General features: G+C 37.2%; 1 protein-coding gene across 3 annotated transcripts in view; it reads right to left on the bottom strand.

Moving 5' to 3' along the window:
- The window catches only part of PRKD1 (protein kinase D1), a 335,003-nt gene that overhangs the window by 86,444 nt on the left and 227,607 nt on the right, over positions 1-20,952 (bottom strand). Inside the window, exon 1 of one of the 3 annotated variants that reach the window (XM_032623529.1) lies at positions 1,974-2,039. The exons of the other annotated variants lie outside the window; for them this stretch is intronic. The gene's annotated coding sequence lies outside the window, so the exon portion shown is untranslated. Of the gene's footprint in view, positions 1-1,973; positions 2,040-20,952 lie in introns of those variants that run through there. 3 annotated transcript variants of the gene reach the window in all.

Genomic DNA, 20,952 nt, shown 5'->3' on the forward strand with positions numbered 1-20,952 from the left:
GGAGAAAATAACATGCTTTCCTTAGTCACTGAGCATTTAAAACAGGTAATTGAGCCAAAAACTCTAAGATAATCAGTACTTCTTTTAAGGTTCATGATAAATTGTTGCACAAAATGGAATAAACTGTTTGGTTAGCAGTACAGAAGAAATCAGGCTTCCAAAGCAAAATAAATAATCTCTGGAGGTCAAAAATATTTGCATAATAAAATCAAATAATGTCCTATCTTCCAAGATTCTTAGTAATTTACTTTTACTGGTAATTTTGGCAATTTGGGAGAAGTGTTAACTCTTTCTGGCATTACCAAGTTGGAACAGGTATAAGAAGAAGAAAAGCTTAACACATTTCAAGTATCATCTCATTCAATTTTTCACAAGGACTCTATGAAGTAGATACTATTGTCCCCACTTTATAGATGAGAAAACTGTCTCAGAAAAATTAAGGAGCTGCCCTAGGTAACGCAGGATCTTGATTCAGACAGCCTGACAGCTGAACCATACAAATTCTCTCATCGACTCTGAATCTAATCATCAAATTCTCTGACCATCAAAATTCTGTGGATTATAAAGCTGCATCTTTATTTTATGAATTACTAGCAAAGACTTAAAAAACACTGCAATTAAATACAACACACCACTATTGTAAGGTGCATCCTTATCTCAGAGATGCAAAAAATACTGAGGAAAAAAAGTCCATGAAATAATGTATAAAATGAAATTAATTCAGTTCATAATCAAAAATTCTTTTAACACGCTTTCTGCATATACTCCATTTTTTGAAATCCTTCTCCCTCCAAACAAATTGGAGTTAGTAACAATAACTGGTTTTAAAGTTTTTACAAAAATCAAAGGTAATGATAACTAACACCCAATTCGAGTTTTGTGTCTACATGATAACCAGTGTCATTCAACTGATAAGTCTGGCCCAAAGCAAAATATTATGAAGCTTTTAAAAATTAAGATTTGTTGTAGATAAATTTGTTTTTTTCTTAACCTCTGGAATATTGAAAATAGCTTCTGAATATCACTCTCCCCACATAAATACAAATACTCATCAGTTTTAAGGTATTCTGTGGATAAGAAACCATATCCACTTTAACATCCTATCATTCATCCATACACACACATAATAGATACACATAAATAATCCTCTGTTCCGTGAGAGCTTTCATTAGTGGAATGATAACTATTCACAAATCAGTTTACTATATTCGTAAATATCTCAAATTATTAGAAATAGTTTTTTATATTGAGTCCCAAACACTACTCTGTAATTTCTATTTGGAGGTGACAGTTCTAAAAGCAAGCATTTAAATTAAGACATTTTTGTGTCTTTCTTAAATCAGCTCATGTAAGTCAAGCAGGCCTAATACCTTCAAGCATATAGTTGATTAATATTATGTTTTACTAATATATCTAGAACCTACTATATAGTAATATATATGTATTGTAATATAGTATATATTAGAAATAGAAAAATAACAAGGAATAGTATCTGTTGTTGAGGGTTCAAAGTCAAAATGAGGATGAGAGACCCATAAATAATCATAATACAAGATGCAGTGATGGAAACACAAAGGAAAGGGCAACTAAGACTGCCTGGGTCTATCAGGGAAAGCTTCATCAAGGAGGGATCACTGAACAGAATCTTGAAGGATGAAGAGTGTTTTGAAAAGCAAAGAATAGGATACAGGAAAGAGGAAACATTTTGTATAGCCTGATTTTATTTAATTATAGAAAACTTGTAAGACTACCTACAAATTTCTTTATAATTATAATTTTGTAGGCTCTTGATCATTGGTGCACTGTCAGGACAGTTAGCAAGAGTGACTCCAACAAATTGTCCATGACACAGGTAGGTGAGAAATTACAATAGATCATTTACACACTATCCTGGCCCAGATATCTCTGTGCCTGTAAAATTACACCTGCAGATGTGTACCTGCCTTCCCCCCATTCCACTACCTAATACTTACACCCTGAGGTTGGTCATTTCTTTTTGCTTCTCCATTGATCCCAGTCTCTCCAAGCCACTGTTGTACCAGATACTCCCTTCATGCAAGCACTGTTCAAATTAATCACACTGTTCACATTTTTGTTATACGTGGAGATGTCTAGAGTCGGGAAAGTCCCATAGCTCTTCAGAAACAAGAGCATTAAACAAATTCTTGTTGAGACACTTACAAAAGCATCTTTTAGATAACTAGAGAAAAAAAGACAGAAATTTCAATTTTTCACTCACATATGACCAGAAAAACATTAGTGAGGAGCAATGATGGGAACTTGGGAGGCTGTGAATATATCATCCCAAAGATTACAGCAGCCAAGAGAAGAAACATAAAATGTATTTAGATATGCTGATCAGGCAGTTCAGAAAGTTCTGGGAAAATATTTTATAAGTATATGACCAGACTCTTAAAAAGAAGATGTGGCACATATATACAATGGAATATTACTCAGACATAAAAAGAAACGAAATTGAGTTATTTGTAGTGAGGTGGATGGACCTAGGGTCTGTTATACAGAGTGAAGTAAGTCAGAAAGAGAAAAACAAATACCGTATGCTAACACATGTATATGGAATCAAAAAAAAAAAGTTCTGAAGAACCTAGGGACAGGACAGGAATAAAGACACAGATGTAGAGAATGGACTTGAGGACACGGGGAGTGGGAAGGGTAAGCTGGGAAGAAGTGAGAGGGTGGCATGGACACATATACACTACCAAATGTAAAATAGATAGCTATTGGGAAGCAGCCGCATAGCACAGGGAGATCAGCTCAGTGCTTTGTGACCACCTAGAGGGGTGGGATAGGGAGTGTGGGAGGGAGATGCAAGAGGGAGGAGATATGGGGATATATGTATATGTATAGCTGATTCACTTTGTTATACAGCAGAAACTAATACAACATTGTAAAGCAATTATACTCCAATAAAGATGTTTAAAAAAAAAAAAAGGCTCTAAGAGGAATAAAAAGGTCTCACAAGCCAGAGTGACAGCACAATAACAAGTTACCCTAATTAGGGAGAAGAAGGGGTAGTACCTAGAGAAACTGATGTAACTGCCCAGGGAACTCTGTTAGGCTTATACTCAGAAAGAGAATGCAGCTACAGAAGGAGCAGCAGAGTCAGGGAAACAGCAAATAGTGGCCTGGCCAGTGAGAACCACCTTAAGAAGGCTAACAGGAGGAGAAAGCCGAAGCTTTTAAAAAGCTGGAAAAAACAAAATGCCGTTTAGCTGTGTGTCATATGTGGCAAGAATGAGGAAGAGATAGGCCTGCACCATGGAAAAAAGAGTTTAATGCTAACAAAGCAGAAAAAGCTAAACTATTCAACTGTAGTTTTGCTTCTACCTTTTCTAGAAGAGGAGTATCTATATTCAAACTAAATAAATAAATAAAGGGAAGAAGAAATATCAAATATACTCAAGAAGGAAACAAAGTCTAGAGTAGATGAACAAAGATTATCTAATCTGATCTGTTCTCAATAGGCCCAGGTGAGTTATATAAATTTATTTTTAATCTTATGAAAACATCTACCACAATATTCGAACAGCCTCTTGTTGGGCTTGTGGAATTATGCCAAAGGCCTTCTGTAAGAAAAATAGAAAATACTCTGATAAGAATGGAAGAGTTTGAAAGGAGAGTTAATGAAGAAATTTAGCCCTAGTCGATATCAAAATATTCTATAAAACTATGATTTTTTTTTTTTTTTTTTTTTGCGGTACGCGGGCCTCTCACCATTGTGGCTTCTCCCGTTGTGGAGCACATCCATGGCTCATGGGCCCAGCCGCTCTGTGGCATGTGGCATCTTCCCGGACCGGAGCACAAACCCGTGTCCCCTGCATTGGCAGGCAGACTCTCAACCGCTGCGCCACCAGGGAAGCCCAAAACTATGATACTTAAAAGTAAGTGGTGGGGGGCTTCCCTGGTGGCACAGCGGTTGAGAATCTGCCTGCTAATGCAGGGGACATGGGTTCGAGCCCTGGTCTGGGAGGATCCCACATTCCGCGGAGCAACTGGGCCCGTGAGCCACAACTACTGAGCCTGAGTGTCTGGAGCCTGTGCTCCGCAACAACAGAGGCCGCAATAGTGAGAGGCCCGTGCATCGCGATGAAGAGTTGGGCCCCACTTGCCACAACTAGAGAAAGCCCTCGCACAGAAACGAAGACCCAACAGAGCAAAAATAAAATAAATAAATTAAAAAAAAAAAGTAAGTGGTGGGACTTCCCTGGTGGTGCAGTGGTTAAGAATCCACCTGCCAATGCAGGGGACACGGGTTCGAGCCCAGGTCCGGGAAGATCCCATGTGCCGCAGAGCAACTAAGCCTGTGTGCCACAACTACTGAGCCTGTGCTCTAGAGCCCACGAGCCACAACTACTGAGCCCGCACACCACAACTACTGAAGCCTGCACACCTAGAGCCTGTGCTCTGCAACAAGAGAAGCCACGGCAATGAGAAGCCCGCACACCGCAACTAAGAGCAGCCCCCGCTGGCCGCAACTAGAGAAAGCCCGCGCGCAGCAACGAAGATCCAACGCAGCCAAAAATAAATACAAATAAATTTATAAAAAAAAAGTAAGTGGTGGTTGTGTAAGACAAAAGAGATCAATAGGATAGAGCTGATAACATAGAAATCTACTCTATGTATGAATTTTAAATATGATAGAATAGGTATCATAAATCAATGCAGCAGGGAAACATAATTTAACAAATGATTAACAATTAGTAACATTTAGCTACTTGGGGGGAACACAATTTAGAAGCTTATCTCCTATGTTATACAAATATATAAATATATATAAAATACCTGATGAGTAAAAAGTTAAAATAACAAGCCATGGAAAAACTAGAAGGAAACAGAAGTGAGTGCTTATCAAATCTCTGGAGGAAAAAAAGACTTTAGAAAGTAAAAGAAATTCATAAATCTTCAAAGTGATGGAAAATCAAATGGGAAAGATTTATCAGCATGATCATGTAGCAGGCACTACTGACTGACGTGCCTTAAGAGTCATGTAATATTCTCTTTTATTTAGTATAGGTTTATTTATAATAATTATACGTGCTAGGTCACAGAATTATGTTCAATACTTTCAAGCATTTATAATATAATCACAAACATTCAAGGAGAGATCCCTACGCTTGTTAAATGTCAGGCATGCAGGTGACAAGGCCTATGTTCTAGTATGAAAATTAAGGAAGTTCACAAGTATTCATTCATTGTTTCTCAGAAGGAAACAGATCCTTATTTGCCTTCTTTTATTTTTCTTTTTAACCAGAGGCAAGCAGCAGGACAGTAGGAGTTATGATGGCAGGGCTAAAAATTCTGCTCAAGAAGTTTAGGATCTGTTCATGAACCTGGAGAGTTACAGTTAACACCTGAGCAATCAATCCTTTGTTTCCCTCTCAGGCAACTGAGCTCTGTAGCTGCCGCAGAATAACTGTTACAGTAGTAGCAATGTCTTCTGCCAGGAAGGCTCCTAGGATGAAACAGATACAAAATGGAACTCTATGTAACTAAAGTAACTAAAGGAAGAGAGCTGTAAGACGAGTTATTATATCTGTCCACCTCCATATTAAGAAGTTGCCAAAGACCCTCATATTAACATTCCCCTCAACATACTTTTCGATCCAGTCATTACTGATATATGCCTCCCTGCCCTTCACACAAACCTTCCCTTCTGCTTCCCATCCCACAACTCAGCACAGTATCACCTGTTCTGGGAAGCCTTCAGTGATAAGCCCACCCCCACCTGACATTAACTGCCCTCTTCTATGTTCTGATAAGCTCCTGGGCACACTCGTATCATAAAATGTATCATGCTATACTGACACCCTTTACCCCTTTATGCATTCACACCTGACATTAGCAGATTGCTGAAGGATAGAGAGTATATCTTCTCTGGGTTTATGCACACATTAAGCAATCAATTAATGTCCATGGTTGAATAAATGAAGCAATGTCTTTAAAACTGATATTGCTAGCCTGCAGTTCTAAGGTTCTACATTTTAAGTCCTAATAATCTGTAAATATAGTATTTCAAGTTCAGAAGCAAAGCCCAAAGCCCATCAGACTCATAACGTGGCTCACAATTTGCGCATTTTAAAAAGTAACTAGCAATGTCCTTGACACTTCCAGAGATGTCTTTGCTAGTGTCTCATTACTCTATAGGCAGAGTGGTGCAGGCAGTGGTGATAAGCACGGACTTAGTGTCAGAGCATATCTGGGCTCTGATCCCAGTCACAGCAAATGGGTGACCTTGGATGTGTTACTTCCCCTCTCTGAACCTCAGTGTCCCTCTCTCTCAAACTGGCTTAGTGAAGCTCACCTTGTTAGGTAGGATGTGAGGAGGACACAAGGTGATTAGCACAGTTCTTGCCATACTGGTAGTAGTTATCACAGGGATTTCTTAGCATAATAATTAACAGTATGGGCTTTGTAATCAGAAAGATCTGGGTTTGAATCCCAATTATTATTTGTTATTTGTAATTATTATTATTGTCATCATCATCATCAATACTAATAGAGGGAAGTACTGCTTTTAAATCCATCATCAATCACAGCACATAAAAAAATTAAGGCCTTTAAAAACTATTATTATTCGTTTCCTCTACTACCTCATAAAGAATATGTTTCCACTCCAGAGGAAATTGCTTTTCTTTCCACTGTTCTGGTTAATGCTAATTAAATGGTGCTAAGTCCATAGGACTGTGTCTAGTCCCTTCTCTAAAATGAAACAATTAACAGTTGGGAATTGCAGAGGGGAAAGAAGGATCACTATATCCTGATGTGACTGAATGAAAAATGCCACAGCTGGAAAGAGATTTGAGAGCATCTCGGGTCAAGAAAGAACATAAATTGTTGCCCCATGTGTCCAACATAGAGGAAAAAGAAAATTAAGTAAAAATGTCATGGAGTCAAATTCTAGCTAATGAGTGCAGGCTCTGCAGGCACCCGAAATAGGGGAAAGAAAGGTCAAGCCTGTTTCTTAGAAAGCTCCATCACATACAGGAGACTTTATACCTTTAAAAGGATAATGACCTCATTTGCATGAGGAATACCAGCATACAAACTGCCCTTTAGACTACTCACAAAAGGCTGGTAGACAAAGGTTGGGTACAGTATTATAATGAAATGTTCTTATAGGCAGCGGGGTTTCTGGCAACAAATAGCATCACTGTTGTCAAATATCTTTGCATATAGAGACAACATGCTGAGGTCCTATATGCTTTGCTTCAAGTTTCTTTAAGTCTCACTGTACTTTTCTTAAAAACAGATGCTTACTCTTGATTCATAAACAAACAAACAAAAACCTTAAAAGCTGTGAAATTTGCTGGATATTCCCACTCCCAAAGAAGCAACAGTTCAATGATGGCTGAATTCAACTCAATGCCTGCTGACCAGGCACCTGCTGTGAACAGGAATAGTTCTGGCTGCTGCTCAAGGGTGCCCAGAGGAGGGAATCTACTGCTAAAGGACTCCTTGTATTCTTGTAGAAGAATCAGGCTGACTGACTCAGTTGGTCTGCTCTGATTTATCAGAATAAAAGAACTTTATTAATTGAAAACCTGCTTTTATGCTTTTTAGTCACACTGAGTAAATATTTTACTTAAAGTAAAATCTATGCTTTGTTGTGAACACTTTTGACAAACACATACAATTGTGTAACCAATACCATAATTGAAATATGGAACAATTTTTTTCAACCGTTCCCAAATTCCCCTGGGCCCCTTTGGAGACAAACTCTTTCCCAGCCCCATTCCCCGGCAACCGCTGATTTATTTTCTGTCCCTTTTCCAAAATGTCATATAAATGTAGTCTTTTGAGTGTAGCCTCTAACAGCATAATGCATTTGAAATTCATCCTTGTGTGCTGAGTCAAATTCCATTTGGCTGATATGCTACAGTTTGCTTATCCACTCACCAGTTGAATCTTTTGAAAAGGGCATCAGTTTATCCATTCATCTGGGCATTAGGGCCAAGGGTCATGCTGGGTTTGAGGGCAGTAGGGATCTAGGGTGCAGAGCCCAGGCTCCAGTAGGGAGAAAGAGGTGGAAAGAAATAATTTATGATCTGAACACGTCATTCACAGCATGGGAACTTTATTGCTGAAAACAATTATCTTTTTACAACAGTGGACAGCATATAACTTTTAGAGTGAGATACAGTGGCTTCATTGCTGTTTCCACCTACCACTTTTAGGCTGCAAGATCTCTCTGTATCTCATTTCCCTCATCTTTGAAATGGGTATAATTATTTACTCAAAGAATAGTTGCATAATCATTTCATTGAGAAAATATTTTGAAATAACAGCATTGTAACTGGCACTACACTGTGGTAGTGCACAAAATATGGTAAAACACACTAGACATTTTCTCAAATATGCATATGTAGATTAATCTTATGTTTTTGCATTATTTGCAAAAATTAACTCAAAATAGACCTAAATATAAAGCCTAACTATAAAAACTCTAGAAGAGAACCTCAGAGAAAATGTTTATAAGCTTGGTTTAAGCAAAGATATCTTAGATACAATGCCAAAAATATACCTCATTTTAAAAAATCAATAGGCCCAGGATTGGTTCAAGATGGCAGAGTAGAAGGACATGCGCTCACTCCCTCTTGCAAGAGCACTGGAATCACAACTAACTGCTGAACAATCATTGACAGGAAGACAATGGAACTCACCAAAAATGATACTCCACATCGAAAGACAAAGGAGAAGACACAATGAGCTGGTAGGAGGGGCACAGTCACTGGGTGGGTGACTCACAAACTGGAGAACAATTATACCACAAAAGTCCACCCACTGCAGTGAAGGTTCTGAGCCCCATGTAAGGCTTCCCAAACTGGGGGTCCGGCAATGGGAGGAGGAATTCCCAGAGAATCAGACTTTGAAGGCTAGCGGGATTTGATTGCAGGACTTCAACAGGATTGGGGGAAACAGAGACTCCACTCTTGGAGGGCACACACAAAGTAGTGTGTGCATTGGGACCCAGGGGAAGGAGCAGTGACCTCAAAGGAGACTGAACCAGGCCTACCTGCTAGTGTTGGAGGGTCTCCAACCCTCCACAGCGGGGGTGTGGCTGTGGCTCACCACAGGGACAAGGACACTGGCAAGAGGAGTTCTGGGAAGTACTCATTCGCATGAGTCCTCCCAGAGTCCGCCATTAGCCCCACCAAAAAGCCTGTAGCCTCCAGTGCTGGGTTGCCTCAGGACAAACAACCAACAGGGAGGGAACTCAGGCCCTTCCATCAGCAGACAAGTGGATTAAAGTTGTACTGAGCTCTGTTCACCAGAGCAATACCAGCTCTACCCACCACCAGTTCCTCCCATCAGAAAGCTTGCAGAAGCCTCTCAGATAGCCTCATCCACCAGAGGGCAGACAGCAAAAGCAAGAAGAACTACAATCCTGCAGCCTGTGGAATGAAAACCACATTCACAGAAAGATAGACAAGATGGAAAGGCAGAGGACTATGTACCAGGTGAACAAACAAGATAAAACCCCAGAAAAACAATTAAATGAAGTAGAGGTAAGCAACCTTCCAGAATAAGAATTCAGAATAATGATAGTGAAGATGATCCAGGACCTCGGAAAAAGAACGGAGGTAAAGATCAAGAAGGTGTAAGAAATGTTTAACAAAGACCTAGAAGAATTAAAGAATGAACACCTGGAAGAACTAAAGAACAAACAAACAGAGATGAACAATACAATAACTGAAATGAAAAACAAACTAGAAGGAATCAATAGCAGAATAACTGAGGCAGAAGAATGGATAAGTGACCTGGAAGACAGAATGGTGGAATTCACTGCTTCAGAACAGAATAAAGAAGAAAGAATGAAAAGAAATGAAGACAGCCTAAGAGACTTCTGGAACAAATTAAATGCACCAACGTTCACATTATAGGGGTCCTGGAAGGAGAAGAGAGAGAGATAGATAGTACCCAAGAAAATATCTGAAGTGATTATAGTCAAAAACTTCCCTAACATGGGAAAGGAAACAGCCACCCAAGTCCAGAAGCACAGAGAGTCCCAGGCAGGATAAACCCAAGGAGAAACACATTGAGACACATAGTAATCAAATTGACAAAAATTAAAGACAAAGAAAAATTATTAAAAGCAACAAGGGAAAAACAACAAATAACATAAAAGGGAACTCCCAAAAGGTTAACAGCTGATTTATCAGCAGAAACTCTAAAACTATATTTAAAGTGATGAAAGGGAAGAACCTATAAACAAGATTACTCTACCCGGCAAGGATCTCATATAGATTTGATGGAGAAATCAAAAGCTTTACAGACAATCAAAACCTAAGAGAATTCAGCACCACCAAACCAGCTCTACAACACATGCTAAAGGAACTTCTTTAAGTGGGAAACATGGGAGAAGAAAAGGCCCTACAAAAACAAACCCAAAACAATTAAGAAAATGGTAATAGGAACACACATATCGATAATTACCTTAAATCTGAATGGATTAAATGCTCCAACCAAAAGAAACAGGTTTGCTGAATGGATACAAAAACAAGACCCATATATATGTTGTCTTCAAGAGACCCACTTCACCTAGGGCCACATACAGACTGAAAGTGAGGGGATGGAAAAAGATATTCCATGCAAATGGAAATCAAAAGAAAGCTGGAGTGCCAATACTCATATCAGATAAAATAGACTTTAAAATAAAGAATGTTACAAGAGACAACGAAGGACACTACATAATGATCAAGGGATCAATCCAAGAAGAAGATAAAACAATTATAAATATATAGGCACCCAACATAGAAGCACTACAATATGTAAGGCAATTGCTAACAGCCATAAAAGAGGAAATCGAGAGTAACACAATAATAGTGGGGGACTTTAACACCTCACTTACACGAGTGGACAGATCATCCAAATAGAAAATTAATAAGGAAACACAAGCTTTAAATGACACAACAGACCAGATAGATTTAACTGATGATTATAGGACATTTCACCGAAAAACAGCAGATTACACTATCTTCTCAAGTGCACACAGAACATTCTCCAGGATAGATCACATCTTGGGTCACAAATAAAGCGTTGGCAAATTTAAGAAAATTGAAATCATATCAAGCATCTTTTCCAACCACAACACAATGAGATTAGAAATAAATTACAGGGGGAAAAAAAGGAAAAAACAGAAACACATGGAAGCTAAACAATATGATACTAAATAACCAAGAGATCACTGAAGATATCAAAGAGGAAATCAAAAAATACCTAGAGACAAATGACAATGAAAACATGATGATCCAAAAGCTATGGAATGCACCAAAAGCAGTTCTAAGAGGGAAGTTTATAGCAACACAATCCTACCTCAAGAAACAATAAAAATCTCAAACAATCTAACCTTACACCTAAAGGAAATAGAGAAAGGACAACAAACAAAACCCAAAGTTAGTAGAAGGAAAGAAATCATAAACATCAAAGCAGAAATAAATGAAATAGAAACAATAGCAAAGATCAATAAAACTAAAAGCTGGTTCTTTTACAAGATAAACAAAATGGATAAAATTTTAGCCAGACTTACCAAGAAAAAGAGGAAGAGGACTCAAATCAAAAAAATTAGAAATGAAAAAGGAGAAGTTACAACAGACACCACAGAAATACAAAGGATCACAAGCGACTACTACAAGGAACTCTATGACAATAAAATGGATAATCTGGAAGAAATGGACAAATTCTTAGAAAGGTATAACCTTCCAAGACTGAACCAGGAAGAAATAGAAAATATGAACAGATGAATCACAAGAAATGAAATTGAAACTGTGATTAAAAATCTTCCAAAAAACAGAAGTCCAGGACCAGATTGTTTCACAGGTGAATTCTATCAAACACTTAGAGAAGAGCTAACACCCATCCTTCTCAAACTCTTCCAAAAAACTGCAGAGGAAACTCATTCTATGAGGTCACCATCACCCTGATACCAAAACCAGGTAAAGACACTACAAAAAAAGAAAATTACAGACCATTACCACTGATGAGTATAGATGCAAAAATCCCCAACAGAATACTAGCAAACAGAGTCCAACAACGCATTAAAAGGATCACACACCATGATCAAGTGGGATTTATCCCAGGGATGCAAGGATTCTTCAATATACATAAATCAATCAATGTGACATACCATATTAACCAATTGAAGTATAAAAACCATATGATCATCTCATTAGGTACAGAAAAAGCTTTTGAAAAATTCAACACCCATTTATGATAAAAACTCACCAGAAAGTGGGCACAGAGGGAACATAATAAAGGCCACATATGAGAAACCCACAACAAACATCAATCTCAATGGTGAAAAACTGAAAGCATTTCCTCTAAAATCACGAGCAAGACAAGGATGTCCACTCTCGTCACTCTCATTCAACATAGTTTTGGAAGTCTTAGCCACAGCAATCAGAGAAGAAAAAGAAATAAAAGTAATCCAAATTGGAAAAGAAGAAGTAAAACTGTCACTGTTTGCAGATGACATGATACTATACATAGATAATCCTAAAGATGCCACCAGAAAACTACAAGAGCTAATCAATGAATTTGGTAAAGTTGCAGGGTACAAAATTAATGCACAGAAATCTCTTGCATTCCTTATATGCTAATGATGAAAAATCTGAAAGAGGAATTAAGGAAACACTCCCATTTACCACTGTAACAGAAAGAATAAAATACCTAAGAATAAACCGACCTAGGGAGACAAAATACCTGTATGAAGAAAACTATAAGAGACTGATGAAACAAATTAAAGATGATACCAACAGATGGAGAGATATACCATGTTCTTGGATTGGAAGAATCAACACTGTGAAAATGAGTATACAACCCAAAGCAATCTACAGATTCAATGCAATCCCTATCAAATTACCAATGGCATTTTTTATGGAGCTAGAACAAAAAATCTTAAAATTTGTATGGAGACACAAAAGACCCTGAATAGCCAAAGCAATCTTGAAGGAAAAAAACAGAGCTGGAGGAATGAGACTCTCTGACTTCAGATTATACTACAAAGCTACAGTAATCAAGAGAACATGGTACTGGCACAGAAACAGAAATATAGATCAATGGAACAGGGTGAAAGCCCAGAGGTAAACCTACTCACCTATGGTCACCTTATCTATGACAAAGGAGGCAAGGATATACAATGGAGAAAAGACAGTCTGTTCAATAAATTGTGCTGGGAAAACTGGACAGCTACATGTAAAAGAATGAAACTAGAACACTCCTTAACGCGATACACAAAAATGAAGCCAAAATGGAATAAAGACCTAAATGTAAGACTGGACATTATAAAACTCCTAGAGGAAAACATACGAAGAACACTCTTTGACATAAATCGCAGCAAGGTCCTTTTTGACCCATGTCCTAGAGTAATGGAAATAAAAACAAAAATAAACAATGGGACCTAATGAAACTTAAAAGCTTTTGCACAGCAAAGGAAACTATAAACAAGATGAAAAGACAACCCTCAGAATGGGAGAAAATATTTGCAAATGAATCAACGGACAAAGGATTAATCTCCAAAATATATAAACAGCTCATGCAGCTCAATATTAAAATAACAAACAACCCAATCAAAAAATGGGCAGAATATCTAAATAGACATTTCTCCAAAGAAGACATACAGATGGCCAACAAACACATGAAAAATGCTCAACATCACTAATTATTAGAGAAATGTAAATCAAAACTACAATGAGGTATCACCTCATACCAGTTAGAAGAGGAATCATCAGAAAATTTACAAACAACAAATGCTGGAGAGGGTGTGGAGAAAAGGGAACACTCTTGCAGTGTTGGTGGAAATATAAATTGATACAGCCACTATGGAGACCAGTATGGAAGTTCCTTAAAAAACTAAAAACAGAACTACCATATGACCCAGCAATCCCACTCCTTGGAAAATACCCAGAGAAAACCGTAATTCAAAAAGACACATGCTCCCCAATGTTCACTGCAGCACTATTCACAATAGCTAGGTCATGGAAACAACCTAAATGCCCATCGACCGATGAATGGATAAAGCAGATGGGGTACATATATACAATCGAATATTACTCAGCCATAAAAAGGAATGAAATTGGGTCATTTGTAGAGACATAGATGGACCTAGAGACTGTCATACAGAGTGAAGTAAGTCAGAAAAAAACCCAAATATTGTATATTAATGCATATATGTGGAATGTAGAAAAATGGTACAGATGATCCGGTTTGCAACGCAGAAATAGAGACACAGATGTAGATAACAAACATATGGACACCAAGGGGAGAAAGTGGGGCCGGGAGGGGGTGGTCGGATGAATTGGGAGACTGGGATTGACATATATGCACTAATATGTATAAAATCGATAACTAATAAGAACATGCTCTCGGGCTTCCCTGGTGGCGCAGTGGTTGGGAGTCCGCCTGCCGATGCGGGGGACACGGGTTCGTGCCCCGGTCTGGGAGGATCCCACGTGCCGCGGGGCGGCTGGGCCCGTGAGCCATGGCCGCTGAGCCTGCGCGTCCGGAGCCTGTCCTCCGCAACGGGAGAGGCCACAACAGTGAGAGGCCCGCGTAACGCATAAAAAAAAAAAAAAAAAAAAAAAAAAAAAGAACATGCTCTCTAAAAATAAAATAAAATAAAATTCAAAAAAAAATAAATAAATATCCAAAAAACCCAAAAAAAATCAATAAGGTCTTGCTTGCTAATCCCTTTTCAAAGGATTAGTCTCCAAAATTTACAATCAGCTCATGCAGTTCAGTATCATAAAAACAGATAACCCAATGAAAAAATGGGTAGAAGACCTAAATAGACATTTCTCCAAAGACATACAGAAGGCCAAGAGGCACATGAAAAGATGCTCAACATCACTAATTAGAGAAATGCAAATCAAAACTACAATGAGATATCACCTCACACCAGTCAGAATGGCCACCTTCAAAAAATGTACAAACAATAAATGCTGGAGAGGGTGTGGAGAAAAGGGAACCCTCCTACACTGTTGGTGGGAATATAAATTGGTATAGCCACTATGGAGAACAGTATGGAGGTTCCTTAAAAAACTAAAAATAGAGCTACCATATGATCCAGCAATCCCACTTTTGGAAATATATCCGTAGAAAAACATGGTTTGAAAGGATATATGCACCCCAATGTTCATTGCAGCACCGTTTACAATAGCCAAGACATGGAAGCAACCTAAATGTCCATTGACGGATGAATGGATAAAGATGTGGTACATACATATAATGGAATATTACTCAGCCATTAGAAAGAATGAAATAATGCTATTTGCAGCAACATGGATGGACTTGGAGATTATCGTACTAAGTGAAGTAAGTCCTACAGAGATAGACAAATATCATATGATATTGTTTATATGTGGAATATAAAAACAATGACACATATGAACCTATTTACAAAACAGAAACAGACTCACAGGCTTAGAGAATGAATCTATGGTTACCAGAGGGGGAGGGATAGACTGGGAGTTTGAGACTGACATGTACACACTGCTATATTTAAAACAGATAACAAACAAGGACCTACTGTATAGCACAGGGGACTCTGCTCAACATTCTATAATAACCTAAATGGAAAAGAATTTGAAAAAGAATAGATACATGTATATGTATAACCGAATCACTTTGCTGTACACCTGAAAACTAACACAAAATTGTTAATCAACTATACTCCAATATAAAACAAAAATTAAAAAAGCAGAAAATAAAATAAAATAAAAATCAATAGACTTTATCAAAATTACAAATTTCTAGTCTTCGAAAAAACTGTTTAAAAATGAAGAGAAAAGCTACATTCTGGGAAAAGGTATTTGCAAAATATATTTCTGATAAAGGACTTGTATCCAGATTCCATTAAAAACTCTTAACAGTTATTAAGAAAAGAACCAACTAAAAATAGGCAAAAGGCTTGAAAAGACAAGTTGACCAAAGAAGCTACATGGATGGCAAAGAAGCCCATGAAACCGAGTTCACTGCAGTACACTGGGGTTCAGTGGTCTTTAGTAAACTAGTTTGGGATCATTATCACCATTTATGAAACTCTTTCAATCCAAAATCATTCATGTTCTAAATATTTAACTTACAAATTAATATATTTGGGGATATAACTCACCCATATACAGGGCAATCTATATCTGTCCTAGGACATTATACCATATTCCATCTCTGTAACTGAAATCACAAACTATGGTCCTACTTAAGAGAATATTTTGGAAGATCAAGACATCATTGCCAAACAATTTTTAGAAAACATCACAAGTAATTGCAGGTTATGGTTTTTAATATAAAATTAACTATGTTTGGACAGCCCTTAATTAATTTTGTATAACAATATTCATTTTTTGATTATCAAAATGCTCTGCATGTATATGGTGAATTATTATTTCAACTCTGTTCATTTAATCATTTAATATGTACTTTATTCTCACCTTGTTCTAATACAGTCATACCTGATTTTAGTATTTAATACTATCCTTTCTCCCTTTCTAAAATCACAATGTCACTATTATTAAAAAACAAGGGGTTAATTTCATTATCACATAAATTCTCTACCAGAATTCTAAATTCAGTGGTTTCAGGACAATAAAGGATAAACAGCATAGGAAAAAATTTTTAAAGGAGAGAGATGTAAATTTTAATCTAAATTTGATGTTTCCTTTTATGGTTTGTTTAGGTAAGTGATTCTCACACAGTAGTAATATTTTCCCAGTGATGTTCCAGAATTGGGAGGGAAGGGAACAAAGCAGTTTTCAAATTATATATCTACCCTTGAAATTATGATAGCAGTTGATTTCCTGGTCTAGAGGAATATTCTCCTGTGACTATTATTCCATGTGATAGCAGAGTTTACTTTGTGCTGAGCATGTAGATAACATGGAGGCAGAAAGGACTGTGTTGTTTCATTCCATGTAATGGGTTAGGAATGCCAGTTCTGGAGCAGGAATGTCGGGTTTTGAAATCTACCTTCCCTAAGTGTCTGAGCCTCGCTATATTCCTTAACTGCATAGGTCTTAGTTACCACATCTGTAAAATGAGAGTGATGAATATAAAAGAAATTCCCTCAGCACTGCTGAAGTATTCAATATGTATATAAGCATTTAGACCAGTGACTAGCATGTAATAACCTTATAAAAAATGTTAGCTAACATTTAGGAAATTTTTTGCTTCTCTAGTCTCACTTTAAAGTTATTGCTATGATACTATGATATTTGCAAAGTGAGCTTGTCCTGTCTAGCTTACTCTGTCTCTGTCCGTATACATTTTTTTAGCATCTTTATTGGAGTATAATTGCTTTATAATGGTGTGTTAGTTTCTACTTTATAACAAAGTGAATCAGCTATACATATAGCTATATTCCCATATCTCCTCTCTCTTGTGTCTCCCTCCCACCCTCCCTATCCCACCCCTCGAGGTGGTCACAAAGCACCGAGCTGATCTCCCTGTGCTATGCGGCTGCTTCCCAATAGCTATCTATTTTACATTTGGTAGTGTATATATGTCAAAGATACTCTCTTACTTCTTCCCAGCTTACCCTTCCACTTCCCCGTGTCCTCAAGTCTGTCTTTATTCCTGTCCTGCCCCTAGGTTTTTCAGTACCAGTTTTTTTTTTTTTTTTAGATTCCATATATATGTGTTAACATACAGTATTTGTTTTTCACTCTCTGACTTACTTCACTTTGTATGATAGACTCTAGGTCCATCCACCTCACTAAAAATAACTCAATTTCATTTCTTTTAATGGCTGAGTAATATTCCATTGTATATATGTGCCACATCTTCTTTATCCATTCATCTGCTGATGGACACTTAGGTTGCTTCCATGTCCTGGCTATTGTAAATAGATCTGCAAAGAACACTGTGGTACATGACTTTTTTATATTATGGTTTTCTCAGGGTATATGCCCAGTAGTGGGATTGCTGGGCCCTATGGTAGTTCTATGTTTAGTTTTTTAAGGAACCTCCATACTGGTCTCCATAGTGGCTGTATCAATTTACATTCCCACCAACAATACAAGAGGGTTCCCTTTTCTCCACACCCTCACCAGCATTTAGTGTTTGTAGATTTTTTTGATGATGGCCATTCTGACTGGTGTGAGGTGATACCTCATTGTAGTTTTGATTTGCATTTCTCTAATGATTAGTGATGTTGAGCATCTTTTCATGTGTTTGTTGGCAATCTGTATATCTTCTTTGGAGAAATGTCTATGTCTTCTGCCCATTTTTGGATTGGGTTGAGTTTTTTTGATATTGAGCTGCATGAGCCACTTACATATTTTGGAGATTAATCCTTTGTCACTTGCTTCGTTTGCAAATATTTTCTCCCATTCTGAGGGTTGTCTTTTTGTCTTCTTTATGGTATCCTTTACTGTGCAAAAGCTTTTAAGTTGCATTAGGTTCCACTTGTTTATTTTTATTTCCATTTCTCTAGGAGGTGGGTCAAAAAGGATCTTGTTGTGATTTATCTCACAGAGTGTTCTGTCTGTTCTCCTCTAAGAGTTTAATAGTTTCTGGCCTTTCATTTAGGTTTTTAATCCATTTTGAGTTTACTTTTGTGTATGGTGTTAGGGAATATTCTATTTTCATTCTTTTACATGTAGCTGTCCAGTTTTCCCAGCACCACTTATTGAAGTGGCTGTCTTTTCCCCATTGTATATTTTTGCTTCCTTTATCAAAATAAGGTGACCATATGTGTGTGGGTTGATCTCTGGGCTTTCTATCCTGTTCCACTGATCTATATTTCTGTTTTTGTGCCAGTACCATACTGTATTGATTACTATAGATTTGTAGTATAGTCTGAAGTCCGGGAGCCTGATTCCTTCATATCCATTTTTCTTTCTCAATACTGCTTTGGCTAATAGGGGTCTTTTGTGTTTCCATATAAATTGTGAAATTTTTTGTTCTAGTTCTGTAAAAAATGCCAGTGGCAGTTTGATAGGGATTGCACTGAATCTCTAGATTGCTTTGGGTAGTATACTCATTTGCACAATGTTGAATCTTCCAATCCAAGAACATCTCTCCATCTGTTTCTATCATCTTTAATTTCTTTCATCAGTGTCTCATAGTTTTCTACATACAGGTCTTTTGTGTCCCTAGGTAGGTTTATTCCTAGGTATTTTATTCTTTCTGTTACAGTGGTAAATGGGAGTGTTTCCTTAATTTCTCTTTCAGATTTTTCATCATTAGCATATAAGGAATGCAAGAGATTTCTGTGCATTAATTTTGTACCCTGCTACTTTACTAAATTCATTGATTAGCTCTAGCAGTTTTCTGGTACCACCTTTAGCATACTCTATGTATAGTATCATGTTATCTGCAAAGAGTGACAGCTTTATTTCTTCTTTTTTGATTTGGATTACTTTTATTTCTTTCTCTTCTCTGATTGTTGTGACTAAAACTTCCAAAACTATGTTGAATAATAGTGGTGAGAGTGGACAACCTAGTCTTGTTCCTGATCTTAGAGGAAATGGTTTCAATTTTTCACCATTGAGAAAGATGTAGGCTGTGGGTCTATCATATACGGCCTTTATTATGTTGAGGTAAGTTCCCTCTATGCCTAATTTCTGGACAGCCTTTATCATAAATGGGTGTTTAATTTTGTCAAAAGCTTTTTCTGCATGTATTGAGATGATCATATGGTTTTTCTCCTTCAATTTGTTAATATTGTTTTTCATATTGATTGATTTGCATATACTGAGTAATCCTTGCATTCCCGGATGAACCCCACTTGATCATGGTGTACGATCCTTTTAATGTGCTGCAGGATTCTGTTTGACAGTATTTTGTTGAGGATTTTTTCATCTATGTTCATCAATGATATTGGCCTGTAGTGTTCTTTCTTTGTGACATCTTTGTCTGGTATCAGGGTGATGGTGGCTTCATAGAATGAGTTTGGGAGTGTTCCTCCCTCTGCTATATTTTGGAAGAGTTTGAGAGGAAGGTTTTAGCTCTTCTCTAAATGTTTGATAGAATTCGCTGTGAAGCCATCTGGTCCTGGGATTTTGTTTGTTGGAAGATTTAAAATCACAGTTTCAATTTCAGTGCTTGTGATTGGTCTCTTTAGAGTTTATATTTCTTCCTGGTTCAGTCTGGGAAGGTTGTACTTTTCTAAGAATTTTTCCATTTCTTCCAGGTTGTCCATTTTATTGGCATATAGTTGCTTGTAGTTATCTCTCATGGTCCTTTGAATTTCTACAATGTCAGTTGTTACTTCTCCTTTTTCATTTCTATTGATTTGAGTCTTCTCCTTTTTTTCTTGATGAGACTGGCTAATGGTTTATCAACTTCCTCTATCTTCTCAAAGAACCAGCTTTTAGTTTTGATCTTTGCTATTGTTTCCTTCATTTCTTTTTCATCTGTTTCTGATCTGATCTTTATGATTTCCTTCCTCCTGCTAACTTTGGATTTTTTTTGTTCTTCTTTCTCTAATTGCTTTAGGTGTAGGGTTAGGTTGTTTATTTGAGATGTTTCTTGTTTCTTGAGGTAGGCTTGTATTGCTATAAACTTCCCTCCTAGAACTGCTTTTGCTGTATCCCATACATTTTGGGTCATCATATTTTCATTGTCATTTGTTTCTAGGTATTTTTTGATTTCCTCTTTGATTTCTTCAGTCATCTCTTGGTTATTTAGAAGCACACAGTTTAGTCTCCATGTACTTGTGTTTTTTACTGTGTTTTTCCTTTAATTGATATGTAGTCTCATAGCATTGTGGTCACAAAAGATGCTTGATACGATTTCAATTTTCTTAAATTTACCAAGGCTTGTGACCCAAGATATGATCTATCCTGGAGAATGTTCCATGAGCACTTGAGAAGAAAGTGTATTCTGTTGTTTTTGGATAGAATGTCCTATAAATATCAATGAAGTCCATTTTTTTTAATGTATCATTTTAAGCTTGTGTTTCCTTATTTATTTTCATTTTGCATTACCTGTTCATTG

This window comes from Phocoena sinus, chromosome 2 (genome assembly GCF_008692025.1).
Source record: "Phocoena sinus isolate mPhoSin1 chromosome 2, mPhoSin1.pri, whole genome shotgun sequence".
NCBI classification, from domain to species: domain Eukaryota; kingdom Metazoa; phylum Chordata; class Mammalia; order Artiodactyla; family Phocoenidae; genus Phocoena; species Phocoena sinus.